This window comes from Solanum stenotomum, chromosome 8, assembly GCF_019186545.1.
Source record: "Solanum stenotomum isolate F172 chromosome 8, ASM1918654v1, whole genome shotgun sequence".
Lineage (NCBI taxonomy): Eukaryota > Viridiplantae > Streptophyta > Magnoliopsida > Solanales > Solanaceae > Solanum > Solanum stenotomum.
This window is the reverse complement of record NC_064289.1, coordinates 22,396,063-22,412,948: the sequence shown is the minus strand read 5'-3', so window position 1 is coordinate 22,412,948 and position 16,886 is coordinate 22,396,063. Positions and strand designations below refer to the sequence as shown.

The 16,886-nt window shown below is 35.4% G+C and overlaps 1 protein-coding gene and 1 pseudogene across 3 annotated transcripts in view; one reads left to right on the top strand and one right to left on the bottom strand.

Moving 5' to 3' along the window:
- The window catches only part of LOC125874752 (protein HOTHEAD-like), a 392,923-nt gene that overhangs the window by 365,835 nt on the left and 10,202 nt on the right, over positions 1-16,886 (bottom strand). Inside the window, exon 1 of one of the 3 annotated variants that reach the window (XM_049555772.1) lies at positions 11,317-11,328. The exons of the other annotated variants lie outside the window; for them this stretch is intronic. The gene's annotated coding sequence lies outside the window, so the exon portion shown is untranslated. Of the gene's footprint in view, positions 1-11,316; positions 11,329-16,886 lie in introns of those variants that run through there. 3 annotated transcript variants of the gene reach the window in all.
- On the top strand, positions 11,584-13,200 carry LOC125873617 ((S)-N-methylcoclaurine 3'-hydroxylase isozyme 1-like; annotated as a pseudogene).

The following is a 16,886-nucleotide window of genomic DNA, read 5'->3' as shown; positions in this document are numbered from 1 at the left end:
GAAAAAGAGTTCGAGACAAATATGGAAAAACAAAATAACGTAAAAAAGTCCTTTTTCGTGTCAAAGTCGAAGAAAACATAAAAGTCCTTTTCCGTGTCAAAGTTGAAGAAGGCAAACGTTGAATCCAGATTCTCTATATAAGGGGTGAGATCGAGACATGAAAACTTGTCTTTGCAATCCAAGAAAAGTGAGAAAGTAAAAGCGAGAGAGAGAAAGAGAGAACAACAACAAAGGGCAGAGAGTTGTGTGAGAAAGAGATCAAAAGAGTTCTAGAGTTAGGAATTCTTTTGAAACTGTGAGTTGCATTGATTCTTAGTGGAATTAGTCCGTGTGAGTGAGTTTATGAGGTTTGTAAAACAAGAAGTGGGTTTGGCTTCTTGTAGAGTCTAGAGTTTGTGAGTCTTGTAACCAAGAAGTGGGTTTGACTTCTTGGGAGCAGGGGCGGATTTACGTTGAACCATGGGGTTCATCCGAACCCCTTTCGTCTAAAAATTACACTATATATATAAAGATTAAAATATTAATTTACGTGTATATATATACTATTGAACCCCCTGAACATATACCAAAAGCGTAGCTCAGTGGTGTTGGGGGTTCAGGAATTTGCTCTATTGCAGGCGAGGTCGCGTGTTTGAATTCGGGCAAAGGCATTTTTTTAATCAACTTATATTTTAGACGTTTTAATTTTTTTAAAAAAATAATAATGCAATCAGAAAACTATGTTTAGTTCCAAAAAATTAAAACGCTGATTGGGAATTTAGGATTTATTAGTTTAACCCCTAATTACAAAGTCAAATATTAAAAAACCCTTTTCTTCTTGATTCGATCCGTTTAATCCGACCCGTTTATTTGTGGATATTATTTACGTGATTAATTTTTCTTGAACCCCCTTGATGAAAATCCTCCCTCCGCCACTGCTTGGGAGTGGTTTAGATCGATTGTAGCTAAATCTAGAGTAGTTGAAGTTTTAATTATCGAGTTGTAATCGTGAAATAGCTGTGAAAGAAAAACATAGTTTTTCCTTCCTTAAGTGAGGAAGGTTTTCAAGAACAAGTTATGTTTTACTATTTACGTTCTATCTTAGGCAAATATACAAGAACCAGGTTCTTGATCTAGGGGTACAGTTTCTTCAATTGGTATAATAGCAGGTCTTTTCGTTAAGAGATTCACATCTTGAAAAGAATCAATGGCAGCACCACCTACCCCACAAGAACGAGCTTCTCAGACTCGACCACCATTGTTCAACGGAAAATATTACGGATGGTGGAAAAACCGTATGATGGATCACTTGATAGGCAAAAATCCTGATCTTTGGAGCATAGTTCTGGATGGTCTTACTATACCCATGAAAAAGGGAGCAGATAGAGTCACGATGGTACCAAAGGAAAGAAAGGAATGGGATGCTGCAGACAAACTAGCCATCCAGAATAATGCGAAGTCTAAAAAGATTCTAATATATGGTATAGGACCAGATGAGTACAATAGGATTTCATCATGTCAAGATGCAAAGTCGATTTGGGAAACTCTACAAACTGCACACGAAGGAACAACTCAGGTCAAGAAATCCAAAATCGATAACTTGAATAGACAATACGAACTATTCAGAATGATGGAAGGGGAAACTATCCAAGATATGCACACCAGGTTCACTGCAATCATCAATGAGATTTACTCGTTGGGAGAAGTAATTCCTAATGGAAAAGCTGTTAGAAAACTCCTAAGTGTCTTACCAGAATCATGGGAAAGTAAAGTGGAAGCCATTACTAAAGCACGTGATTTAGATAAACTGGCCATGGACGAGCTCATTGGAAATCTCATAACGTATGAATTGAAGAAAAACCAAGAAAGAGAAATAGGCAACAAAAGAAAAGAGAAAAGCCTAGTTCTTAATGCCACAACCCCTGAAGATTTTGAAGATGAGAATATTGCACTCATGACAAAGAGGTTCTCCAGAATGTTGAAAAGAGGACAAACATTCCAAAGAAGAGGTCCTCAAAAGATAGCTGAAAACTTAAGAGAGCAACTATGTCATAAATGTGGAAGTCCTGATCACTTTATTAAATTTTGTCCACTCTGGGCCCTAGAACACAAAAAAATAATCCGTAAAAAGCAAGGGAAAGTAAAAGAGACAAAAATATCCCCACAAATAGGAGAATGACTAACCAAAAGGCTGATATCTCAATGAAGAAAGCATTTGCAGCAATGGGAGGCATGTCAGAAGATGAGTCCAAAGATGAGGAAGCTGAAAATCAATCCCTATTTGCGATAGAGCAATCTGACAAATACGACTTTCTTGCACTAGTAGCCATAACTGAACCAGGTGAACTAGAAAATAGCTGTCAGACACAGGATACAATTCTAGCACTCATGGCTGGATCAGACTCAGAAGAAGAAGAGGAGGACAAATAAGACCAGGTTAGTTTAAATCACATTAAAAAACATCTTGAGTCCTACTCAAAAGGAAAAATGGAATCACTATTGCATACTCTCATAAATGCATATGAATCAAAATGTTCTGAAAAAGACTTGTTAATGGCATCTTTAAGAGAAGATAATGTGAACCTAGAACAACAAAATTGTCTCCTACAAAAGGAGTTAGTATAACTGAATAAAGAACTTAACTCCATAATTGTGAAAAATTAAGATCTTGAAAAGAAACTTCACATGACAAAAATGGAAGCAGAGCACAATATGAGATGGACCAGATCCTCCATACTTCTCGATAGCATCCAAAAGGGTCAATCTACCACAAAACATAGTATAGGATTTTATGAAGCAAAGAATCCCAACATAGATTGTTTGTTTTCCCACTGTGGACTTACAAGTCATAAGAGTTATGCATGTAATAAAAAACAAACTGCACATAAAAACAACTTTGGCTTTGTTCAAAACACTCAAAAAGTACCTAAAGGCAACAACTCAAAGCAGACCCCCACCCCCAAGACCCTTCCATTATAGGCTAGAAGAAATCTTATTCATCCCTTCACTAACAAACAGGGACATAAGTGGATCTGGGTACCAAAAACTAACCTTGTTTAATAAATGCAGGATTCAGCGAGAGGAAAAACAAGACATTGGTACCTGGACAGTGCATGTTCAAGACATATGACTGGAGATAGAAATAACTTCCTCTCTCTGAAAGATTTTAAGGGTGGAAACGTAGCTTTTGGGAACGGAAAAATTGGAGAAATCCAAGGAATAGGAAAGGTGGGGACCAACCTTAAACAAATAATTGATAATGTATACTATGTGAACGGACTACAACACAACCTGCTAAACATATCTCAAATGTGTGACAAAGGAAATAAGGTAATCTTTACTGCTAATGAATGCAAAGTGGTTAACTCAACCACAAAGGAGCTGGTTCTTCTTGGAAAAAGGAACAAAAATATATACAAAATAGAGATACTGAGTCCAGAAAATTCACTCACATGCCTTAACGCAATCACTGAAAACTCTCTTCTATGGCACAAGAGGTTGAGGCATATTAGCTTTACTACAATTAACAAGTTAATAACAAAGGACCTGGTTAGAGGACTGCCTGAACAGAAATGGGATAGTGACCAAATCTGTAGTGCCTGTGCTCAAGGAAAACAGACAAAATCCTTTTTTAAACCAAATGGAGTAGTTAGCCTAATAAAACCTCTGAAACTGCTCCCCATGGATTTATGTGGCCCAATGCGCATGCTAAGTATAAGGGCAAAAGGTACATATTTGTAATTGTAGATGACTATTATAGGTTTACATGGACTATATTCTTGGCAACAAAGGATGAGACATACGATATGTTTGAAATCTTTGTGATACTGGTTCAAAAGAAATTCAACAGTGAAGTCATTGGCATCAGATCATATCATGGGTCAGAATTTGAAAACTCAAAGTTCCTCAATTTCTATACCATCAATGGGGTTGACTACAATTTCTCAGCACCAAGAACTCCACAGTAAAATGGTGTAGTAGAACGTAAGAATAGAACACTAGAAGACATTGCTAGAACCATGTTGATCTCAAGCAATCTACCCCAATCATACTGAGCAGAGGCTATTAACACCTCATGTTATCTTATTAACAGATGCATAATAAGGTCAATTCTGAATAAAACTCCTTATGAACTATTGAAAGGGAGAAAGCCAATTCTAGCACACCTCCGACCTTTTGAGTGCAACTGTTTTGTGCATAACAATGGGAAGGACGTATTGGGAAAATTTGACGCTAAAAGTGATGAAGCAGTGTTTCTTGGATAATCCACACAAAGTAAGGCATATAAAGTACTTACCAATAAAACAAATAGAGTAGAAGAGATTATGCATGCCATCTTTGATGAAAAACAGAACCTAATTAATCAAGGCATGGTAAACCAGGTTGAGGATCTAGGTATGACCCAACCACAGACATCGGCAGAAAACCAATCAGATGAGGATGGAACTGAGGAGCAACCCGTCACAATAAGACCCATCAACCATGAAACTAAAAATACACCCGTTGAAGAGGAAGAAGGTGAACCTGATCCATCAATATCTGAAGTCACTAAAGATGGTCAACCAAACAACTGGAAACATTAAAGCTCTCATACGTTACAAAATATTCTTACACCCTTGGTTCAGGAATCCATACCAGATCAAAACAAAGGAACATGTGTGCCTTCTCAGCATATTTATCACTGATTAAACCCAAAAATATTAAAGAAGCTCTGACAGACCTAGACTGGATGCCATACAGAAGGAACTGCGTCAATTTGAAAGAAGCAAAGTCTGGAACCTGGTTCCCAGACCACATGACAGAACTGTGATAGGCACTCGATGGATTTTTAGAAACAAGCTGGATGACCAAGGGCAAAGCACTAGAAACAAGGCAAGATTAGTTGTACAAGGGTACAATCAGGAAGAAGGAATCGACTACGATGAAAATTTTACACCTGTGGCAAGAATGAAAGCTATAAGGATGTTAATCGCTTTTGCAGCTCACATGGAGTTTAAACTTTATCAGATTGACGTAAAAAGTGCCTTTCTAAATGGATTTCTTCAAGAAGAAGTATATGTGAAACAACCATCTGGCTTTGAGGACCCAGATCACCCTGAGTCTGTCTATAAACTAGATAAAACGTTATATGGGCTGAAACAAGCTCCATGAGCCTAGTATGACCGCTTATCCACGTTCATTCTCACATATGGATACTCACGTGAAAAGATAGACAATACACTATTCCTTCAAAAGAAAGGTCCAAATCTACTTATCGTACAAATCTATGTTGATGACATCATATTTGGTGGAATTGATGCCTCACTCGGAGTTGAGTTTGCTAAATTAATGAGCAGTAAATTTGAGATGAGTATGAATGGTGAACTAACTTTCTTCCTAAGCCTCCAAATCAAGCAGTCTCCATCAGGTACATCAATTCATCAACAAAAGTACATCAAAGAATTACTAAAGCAGTTTGAGATGCATGAAGCAAAGACAATTGACACTCCTATTGGTACTACAACTAAGCTTGACAAGGATGAAGCTGATTCTCAGGTAAATGATACAAAACATAGAGGAATGATTGGATCTTTTCTATACCTAACTGTCAGCAGACCCCGATATTGTGTATATTGTTAGGCTATGTGCAAGATTTTAGTCTTGCCCTAAAGAATCCCATCTAAAGGCGGTCAAAAGAATATTTCGGTATCTCAAAGGTACTATGGACCTGGTGTTGTGGTATCTCTCAGGTGACTCCTTTGATCTGGTAGGATTTGCGGATGTTGATGCCGATTATGCCGAGTACTTGGTTGATAGAGAAAGCACATCTGGAATGGCACACTTTTTGGGATCTTGTCTTATTTCATGGGCAACCAGAAAACAAAACTCAGTCGCACTCTCAATGGCTGAGGCAGAATACGTGGCAGCTGCTTCATGTTGCACCCAACTACTTTGGATCAAACAACAACTAGAAGATTTTGGAGTAGGATGCATCCCCATCATGTGTGATAATACAAGTGCTATCAATATGGAAAAGAACCCGATTCAACATAAACGCACCAAACACATAGACATCCGACATCACTTTCTTAGGGACAATGTCGAAAAAGGCCTCATTATAATGACTTTCTGCATGACTGAGGACCAGATCGCTGATATTTTCACTAAGGCACTTGGAAGAGAACCCTTTCAACAAAATTGATTATCTTTAGGGCTAGTGTTTTAGGACTAATATGAGGAGACTAATATAACTAACTCTTGCAGGTATACACTAGGAACAATTTATGCACTGTGATAAAGGTCTAATGATATTACCCTTAGTTTCCTATAACTATGAATTAGAAGAGCCATTGCAGTATGGACCAGGTTCTCATCATCACAGGTATGCACTACTTCTCAAACTACTAAATGTATCATTACTTCATAAAACATTAGACTTTGTCTGAACATATACCCTAAGCACCTTGTCCTTATCTCTCTAGTCTCCTGTTCAAACACCTATCATTTTGTCGGGAAAAATGTATCATAAATAAATCCATCAACTCTTCTTGATTTGACAACTGTCTCTTAGACTTCTCAAGACTCCAAAAAATCAAAAATATCAAGAAAGTGCCATCATTACGTCTCTAATCCCAAGCTTTTCTTCTTCATCTCTTCCCAAAACTTACACGCATCCCCTACACTACCATCACCATAACTTCCTCTCTTCATCTTGTTGACTACCCCGACGATGATGAACCAGTCCCTTCACCGAAAAAACACCCCTCCTAAATCACTCAAGGCTCCCTCTCGAGGGGGGGAGTGTTTCTGCTACCACTCCATCAGCCTCCACCCTTCAAACTCCCCAATAACCCATTACACAATTACCACCACCGTCGCTTTTCACTCCCCAGTTTGCCTCACATGAACCTCTTCCCTCATCGCCGTCTTCCAAAAACCCTGATAATTCTCTCTCCTCTCTCCAAACACCTATCCTCTTCCCTGAATCACCTTTATCGCCCAACCCACCAAACCCTAACTCCCCCAAAAACCCTTTTCCACAATCGGCAAACTCAAATCCCTTTGTCCCTCTTACCCGATCGGATGCCCCCAAAGATTCCCCTCCTCCACCCAAGAAATAGGGTCCCCGGCGACCTCGTAAACACATTGCTGTCAAACAAGTAGTTCTCCGACCTCCTCGTACTAGAAGTGCATGTAACGCTCAACTTCAAGTGCTTGCTGAGTCCAGCAAGAAATGTTGCCGCACCGATAAGTCCCCCATTTGCACTCCCAAAACCCCAATAGTTTTGGATACTAATGAAGAGGGTGTTGCATCTGTCCACTCCTCCACCCCTCCCCCATCCTAGACCCTTACTAAAATCAGATTAAGTTTCTTGCCATGGGAAATGAGGCCTATTATAAATCTAAAATGGTCTTACGGGGTAGAACTATTCATCCAAAAATTAGGGAGACTCCGGCGGTCAAAAAATTACTGGCCTTGTTTGCGGCTCAGGGGTGGGTAGATGTGTTCTTAAATACTGATGAAATGGTCTATGATAATAAGGTGATTGAGTTCTATACTAACTTGATTGTGTTGGACAATACTGTGGTTAAATCGTCTGTTCATAATGTGGACTTAGTCTTTGACAAGGTTAGACTAGGAGAAATCTTTCACATTCCTTGTACTGGGTTGGATGAGTATAACTGGTCGAAGGAGGAAAATTGTATATTAACTTCAAAATTCTCACAGGGCATGGTTACTGTTCGTCCTAGAAAGGTATTAAAAGGGGAGATGTCGTCGTTGCACAAGTTGGTGTTTGAGGTGGTACATAAGGGGATACTACCACGGGGTGAGCGACGTCATGAAACTAGCTTTAGGGATATGGGCATTGGTCATGCCTTAGAAAACATGGACCCAATTGACTGGCCCTCTCTTATGATCAAACATATGGCCAGAGTTGTGGATCCTAAAAGGCCTCACCAGTTAGCCTATGGAAATTTGTTGACCACTGTGTTTAAGGAGTTTGGGGTACCCCTTAAGGAAGGTAGGCTTTTGAACAGGAATGACATGTTCACCAGGTCGACTCTCGCTGAATGTAATCTTTTAGATGATGCGGACCAGGTTCATGTTGTCCCTCCTCGTGTTGCTAGGCCTATTGCTACCCTTCTCAATGAACTCAGTGTGGCTAAAGCTCAGAATGAGGAGTTAAGGGGTGAAGTTCTCACTCTTTAGGCGAAGTTAGCTGATTCTCAGGGGAAGTTTCACGATTGAAAGATCAACTAATCCAGCAACAAATTGCCAATAATGCTCGTATGGATCATATGATGCAAGTCCTTGCTTTGTCTTCCACCCATCCTCATCCCTCTTCCTTAGCTCACTAAATCCTTTTCTTTGATGTTCAGACAATATTAATGATTGTGATGTTTTGTCTTTTTGTTCAGTGGTTTGACATAGCCTTTTTTGGCTGACCATTCTAGTGCTTATCTGTTTTGGTTTGATTCTCTGGGCTATTTTTGCGTTGGTTTATCTGATGATGGTTTGGATGGCTAATATCCTTAGATTATAGTCACTTGGTGTTATTTTGTTCTTGTGTTGCTTTGTATACTTTGAGGTTGTTATCTTTTCTCCTTATTACCTGTTCCTCTAAGTCTTTTTGATATGTCAAAAGGGGGAAGCATTGTGCAGCAGATACACAAGTTTTATGAAATGTGGATTGAATTAAGCAGCAGGTACACAAGTGTTATGGTTTTATTTGTCATCATAAAAAAGGGGGGATTTGATGAGAAATGACATGGTCATAGGTTTACTTTTGATGATGACAAAATATGTACCAGGTGCATATCTATATGGACTGAATAAAATACAAGAAGCAACAGAAATAGAAGTGCACGTGTACGAATTAATTAGAAGAGTCCAAATCCGCGTTAAAGATGGTAAGTAAATATAATAAAATGAGTTAGAGGCAAACAAGGAAAGGTAAAGCATCAACAAATAAGGAAAAAGAGTTCGAGACAAATATGGAAAAACAAAATAACGTAAAAAAGTCCTTTTCCGTGTCAAAGTCGAAGAAAACACAAAAGTCCTTTTTCGTGTCAAAGTTGAAGAAGGCAAACATTGAATCTAGATTCTCTATATAAGGGGTGAGATCGAGACATGAAAACTTGTCTTTGCAATCCAAGAAAAGTGAGAAAGTAAAAGCGAGAGAGAGAAAGAGAGAACAACAACAAAGGCCAGAAAGTTGTGTGAGAAAGAGATCAAAAGAGTTCAAGATTTAGGAATTCTTTTGAAACTGTGAGTTGCATTGATTCTTAGTGGAATTAGTGTGTGTGAGTGAGTTTTTGAGGTTTGTAAAACAAGAAGTGGGTTTGGCTTCTTGTAGAGTCTAGAGTTTGTGAGTCTTGTAACCAAGAAGTGGGTTTGACTTCTTGGGAGTGGTTTAGATCGATTGTAGCTAAATTAAGAGTAGTTGAAGTTTATTATCGAGTTGTAATCGTGAAATAGTTGTGAAAGAATAAAACGTAGTTTTTCCTTCCTTCAGTGAGGAAGGTTTTCATGAACAAGTTATGTTTTACTATTTACGTTCTGTCTTAGGCAAGTATACAAGAACCAGATTCTTGATCTAGGGGTACAGTTTCTTCACCCTTGACACAGTAGGTTGTTATAGCCCAATGGTTTCAGATACCTCAAATGAGCTAGTGTTTAAATCTCACTAGCTAAAGGCACTGTATATATATATGATGATGTTCTTGCTAAGATGCCAATTGTTGTTGATAAAGTTGTAGTGGTCACATAGGATAAATAAATGAAAATTTGTTAAATATTTGACCGATACCAAAAGCGTTCACTTACAAAAAAATTTAGTTTTGTCATTTTTACACCTAAGAATTGTGTAAAGACCTTTTCTTAAAATTCAATTTGTAAGTGGTCAAGAGACCTCATTTCCTCACTACTTTCTTTATTGTGATTCATGAACAAATCCATAACTACTTTGTAACAAACCGAAATCCTCACTATATTAATAAGAGCACTGGAACACTATTACAACTTTAAGATTCTAATTGCAATAATCAAATTACCGAATTACAATAGAAACGTTGAAATACTCCCTTCGTTTAAAAAATAATGACCTCCTTTCCTTTTTAGTCTGTTTCAAAAAAAATAACCTCTTTCCTTTTTTGGTAATATTTTAATTTCAGCTTTCCACGTGGCATGTTTAAAGCCACAAGATTGAAGGGCAATTTAGTACATTTGACATAACTTTAATTTAGGACCACAAGATTCAAAAATCTTCTTTATTTTCTAAAACTTTGTGCTAAGTCAAACCAGGTCACTCTTTGTGAAACGGAGGAAGTAACAAGTAACTAAGGATAGAGATAAGAATGGAGATGAGAAACTCTAGAATTGGGGATGAGAACACAGAAATGTCTTTGCACATAATTCATTTGATGTCCTCTGATAGTGATGCCCTAATCTATTTAACTACAACCAATGTACCCTCAGTCTAGATCCCAAATTATCCTTTGTGAAGGCCTGGCCTTATTGCTTTTATTGGGATATCTATTTGTGTAATATCCTTGTTGGTATCCTTATTGGGCTGGGGCTCGTTCATAACGTACTTAATAAAGAGCAACTTTCACATATAACAAACATAAAAATCATATTTATATGTTATAGCTATAGTTTGCATAATTGCGCTCCATAACAAATTTTATGTTTGCCATGGAGCTTTTGATTTGTATAATTCGCTACAAACATCCAGTTTTATACAAATTGTTCAGTTTTGTATAAATTTATTTATACATTGTAATTTGTATAATAAGATCTGTATTTGTATAATTATAAGTGTATAGGACGAAAATATATATATTTGTATTTGTATATACACTTTTTTCTCGCTTTATACAAACACAAACGCATTTTATACATTTTATACCGAAATGTATAAAATGGCTAATTGTATACCGAAAATGGCTAATTGTATATCGAATAAGATGGCAAAAAAAGGAAATGTTTGCTGCGAATTACAATTAATATAACTATGGCTATAGCATTTAATTTGATTTAATAGTTTGCTATTTCATATAATTTTCCCCTTAATAAATTCACTTTCAAAGCAAAACCATTACATGAATTAATCTTTTAAATTCAACGCGTCTTTAGTACAACATGATAATGCTGGATGTGCTAAATACAATGAGTATAACAAATCATCAAAGGCCTCTATCAGGGAAAACTTCAGTAACGAAAAAAAACCCTTCAATTAAATAAATATATAACGTATAGTAAGTGGCAGATACTACATGATTTCTGGTGCATTACTTAATTATTGTTTTAATAAAAAGTCTTTATTTGAAGAGTGGACATCGTATTCTCCAAATTATAATTAAGAATATGTGTGGATCACGAGCTTCCTATAATAATACATTTATAAGCCAACCAACCAAGTTGACTAAAATTCCATCTTTCACAACCAGATTTTTTTAAAAAAGGAACAATTTTAAATTTTCATATGTGAAATATTAAGTACCAATAACGTAATATGTGTATTTACAGAAAGAAGAAAGCCACACCCTTTATGTATCCAAGCTCATTACAACTTCAAGAACAAAAAATTAGGAGCCTATTATAAATTAATTAATAGAGAGATGATCAATTACTTATTTACTTCGATTCTACTATTTTTAGTCCTTATAATCACATTGAAATACATTTATTCATCACGAAAAAGATTACCACTTCCTCCAGGTCCATTTCCATGGCCATTGATTGGGAACCTTTTACAAATTGGTAAAACACGTCCTCATGCTGCTTTAGCAAAGCTAGCTCAAGTTCATGGCCCTGATTTTATGTCCATAAGGTTCGGTACGCGACTCATAGTTGTTGCCTCATCCCCTGCTGCTGCTGCTGAGGTTCTCAAAACGCATGATCGTGTTCTTTCTGGTCGTTATGTTTCTCGTGATGTTCGAGTCAAGGGATCAATAGTCCACAATTTGTCAACTGCTTTTTTAGAAGAGTGTGATGATAATTGGAAAAGGGTACGAACTATATACAGGGGAGCCCTGTTTTCTACGAAAGCTCTGGAGTCTCAGGTTAGTACGAGGGAGAATAAAGTCATGGAAATGATACGATATTTGGAGGAAATACAATTAAACCAAGTGATTCAGATCAGGGAAGTGATTTTTGTGACGGTTTTAAATATATTGGAGAATTTGCTTCTTTCCATGGATTTAATTGATTTTAAAGGCAGGGGAGTGGGTGAAGAAATGATGAAGTACCTGCGTGAATTCACGGAGACAGGTGCAACACAAGAGTTAGCTGATATGTTTCCTGTTTTGGGTGCAATTTGCAGTATGAATTTCCAGAGAACGTACAAGAAAATCATGGACTTGTTCGATAAAACGTCTGTTGTTTGGGCTGGCGACGTTCAGGAGAGAAGAAAAAGAGAGTCAAACTTCAATGGATGCTGTAGATTTTGTAGATGCTTTGGTTAAAAATGGGTTCACTGATAAACATATCAATTCATTGCTTATGGTACGTCATCTTCGATATATTTTCCAATTTTTTCATGATTAGTTAGTCAAAATTTTTAAAAAATATTTTATACGTACAAAGGTCAATCAAGTAGCATTGTTGTCATTTCCTTTTTATAGGAACTATTTGGAGCCGGGACAGAAACCACAATTGTTACAAGTGAATGGATGCTTGTGGATCTCTTGAAAAATCATCAATGCTTAACAAAACTCCGCGATGAAATTGCAAACGTAGTAGGAGATAAAGACGTTATAATAAGGGAATCTGACTTGACGAACATGCCATACTTGGATGCTTGTCTGAAAGAGACATTAAGGTTGCATCCTCCTGGCCCGTTGCTACTCCCTCATCGCGCTGTGGAAACATGTGAAGTCATGGGCTACAGAATTCCGAAAGACACACAAGTGATGGTCAATATGTGGGCAATTGTGAGGGATCCAAAGGTTTGGGATGATCCTTCAAACTTCAAACCCGAAAGATTTATGAACTCTAAGATGGACTATAAAGGGCGAGATTTTGAGTATATTCCATTTGGTTCGGGAAGAAGAATGTGTGCTGGAGAACCTCTGGCTTCGAGGTTTGTTCCTTTAGTTGTTGCTTCTTTGGTCCATAAGTTCGATTGGTTTCTGCCAAATGATATGAATCCGGATCAGATTGACTTGGATGAGATCTTGGATCTCATAATATCTAAGAAAGATCCAATTCTTGTCATTCCTAAATTGAGGAAATGATCTGTAAAAACTCCCATAATTACCTTTATAAATTGTACCACAATAATCAACCTTCTTGCACCTATAAATATTACTCTTGTGTTGGTTCAAGAAATTTTTGCATGAAACTTCAGACATTTGACGTATTCTATCTATTTCAATTTAAGTGTCTTAATTTGGCTGAACACAAAATTTAAGAAACAAAAACAGAACTTACTAAATATAGAAAAACGCTCTTTTTGAGACAGATCAAAAATTAAAGTGGAACAATTAAATTGAGACGGGGGAGTATAACTTTATACACGACTTTAGGACTATGAAACTTAATTATATATTCATAAACAACGAAAATCAATCGACGGTCAAGTAAGCATGTACACCTTGAGGCATAGTGTTTCCTTCGAAGACGGCCAACATTAATGTTAATTGCTACTCACTCGGTTCTTTTTTATATGTTATCTCTTTCTATAAATAGTTGGACCATAATACTTGTCATTTCATAAAATCAATGCATAAATTGTGATATTCTTCCTATTATACCCTTGATAGAGTAGTTAATTAGTCTTGAAATTATATATTTTGACCAACCTAGAAAAACTAATAAGTAATTAATATTTATTGAAGTACTTCATACATTGATTAATTACTCTCTCCATTCACTATTTTATAAAATCTGATTTTGAAAATAAACTCAAAAATCCAAATAGTCATCCAAATGCATTTTAATTTTTGAAAACTAGCATATTCATCATTTATTAAAAAGTTGACTTAAGAAAACATTAACTAAGGGTAGAAGGGTAAAGTTACTTAATTTCTTAATGCAAAGACAATCTAAAAAGGTGACATATAAAAAGAAACGGAGAGATTAATATATATATGGAAATATATGCATCACATCCAAACGCACACGATAGTACAAGTAAATAGGATTTTAAAATCTGATATTGTATCAATAATGACTAGTTGAGTAACTATTTACTAAATTAAATTAATATTAATTAATTATTTAAGCGGTAAAATCCAAAATATATTTTGAATTAGTTAAACTAAAAAAATAAAAAGAAGTTAACTAATGAAAATTAACCAAGTAAATAACAAAGTTTACGCAATCAGTGAAACATTGATCTAGGGCTATGACTTCCTTAATTAGATATATCATGTAGAATAATCACTTAACTTTGAGCATCATGTCAATAATTTTAAGACTATTTGACTATTTCTAACGGTTATATTATCATAGTTGTTGGTCGATAGTGAAATCCATGTATATTTCATGTGTATCAACCAACCAAGTCTAACGGGTATATTCATATCCATGTTAGCGAATCGTTCCCTTTCCCTAGAAGGTTCGCAATCAAATTAAACTTTTTTTTTTTCTTATTACGCTCGCCAATTCCCTCTGCCAAAGTCCAACTTATGAGCCACAGATAGTATATTTGACTGGTGATCAAACAAATAGATAATAGCTCAAGAAAAAGTAAGTAATCATACGAGTCGTAGCATAATGATAATTATCTTAATGAGTCAATTCAAGTTCATACCGCAACAATCATAAAGCTACCACAACTCTGAACGAAAGTTTAGCTCCACATGATCATGAAGAAATTACAACAAATCAACTAAAGAAAAACATAAAAATAAATAAATATGAACAAGAAAAGATTGAACCAAAATTCTCCGACCTTCAAAGCGGGCTCCTAGCTCTTCCTTGGCCAAAATTTATGTTTAAGAAAATAAATAAATATTTATGGAATTTTATGATCTTAAATTAAAGTTATGTTAAATGTATCAAAATATCATTTGATCATGTGGTCTTAAACATAGCATGTGGAAAATTGGAATTTAAAAATTGTTTAAAAGGAAAGAAACATTATTTTTTAAACAGGCTAAAATAAATGAAGGTAAGACAATCAAATTAAAAAGGATGGAGTACATTTTTTAAGGGCAAACTACACAAATCACAATAATTTAGGAGATAATTACCTATCTTCCCATGAATTTTTGATATTACAATTTCTATCATATCTTGACCTCTAGATACATGTATCTAGCACATCCAGATACATGTATCTTAGATACATCTAATTATGTATATATAAATATGGATGTAATTAAACACATCAAAGAGCAAATCACGCGTTCTATTCTAAATTTATCCTCAAAAAAATCAATTTTTTTCCACAAAATTTTCGAGCATCAATTTTTTTTCCTATAAATATATATAATCTTAATTCAAACACACACACACACACACACATATATATATATATATATATATATATTTTATCAGATACATAAACTCTTAATTAGATACATGTGTATATTTTATCAAATACATATTTTGACCACCGTCTCTCTCTCCTCTCTGGTTAGAGATGGTCGTCTCTATGAGAAAATACCATTAAAGCAGCAAGGGGCCGTTCTGTCGATCATGACATTGACAAACTGAATCTTTACTCCACCAAATCAGCGAGGGGCGTTCTGCCGGCCATGGCATTGACCAACTGAATACTCCGCACAAAATCAGTGAGGGGCATTCTGTTGGTCATGGCATTGGCGAACTAAAACTTTACTCTACTACTAAACCAGCAAGAGGGAGTGAGCTGATTTTGAAGTGATAAAGTAAATCAACGAGATATAATTAAGTATGAAACTCTATTTTAAGGATTCATGTATCTCAATCCAAATCTAATACATAATGAATAAATAATGAGATAATAGATAATTATTTTAAAATATATATTAAATTAGTAAATATGATATGAATATATGTCTAAGCAGATAATTTTTCCTTTTAAAATAGATCTCGGGCCGTGATTATTAGATATATCCTAGTGCGATCTGATCAATGAAAAAATAAAACAAATGTCAACTATATTTCGTCATGAATCATAGAAAATGACTTGAAAGGTTCACGTACATATGTAATGATAAATTCAATCATTTATATATCATACTCATTTATTTGGCTTGATTACTAATAAACCATTTTTTTCCCTTAGAATAATTGTCTCACTTCTAACGATGGTTAAATTTTTGCCAATCTAACCCGTTTGGCCATGCGATATGGTATCATGATATGGAATCATGAGATGAAATTGAAGGTTTGTTTGGATATGCGATATGGAATTTTTGTGTTGTATATTTTCTCATAAACATAAAAATCTCATAAGTTGTAAAACTATTAAAATATCTCCAATTGTTTATTCAATCTTATCAAATACACAAAAAATTATAAAATCGCATAATAAATTATTACAAAGTTATTTGTTCTCCACTTAAGTAATTGTTTCATCTAACTTTAATTTAATAAAAAAAATTGAACATAAATTGTAGTGTTGCACTGCTTTAGGAACCTCCTTTGCGATTACGATATGCTTGTTGCACCGCTTTAGGAACCTCCCCTTCTATATATGTTCCATCAATCGCATCAACACAATCCTACCAAATAAAAAAATACATCAATATTAGTTTAGTGAACATAAAATAAATTGGAAGCATTATAGAATGCACTTCATAAAAATAATGTTTGTAAGAGTAATAAAAATAGTGCTTCCAAGACAATGCAAAGTCATAAAATAAATATTATCTCTTTAAACAAAGTTGATAGGAAATATGTAACTAAATACTAATAACTTACACATAAAATATAAATGTGCACTTATTAAGGCCATAAAATAAATTTATTAATGTGATTGAAATTTTAC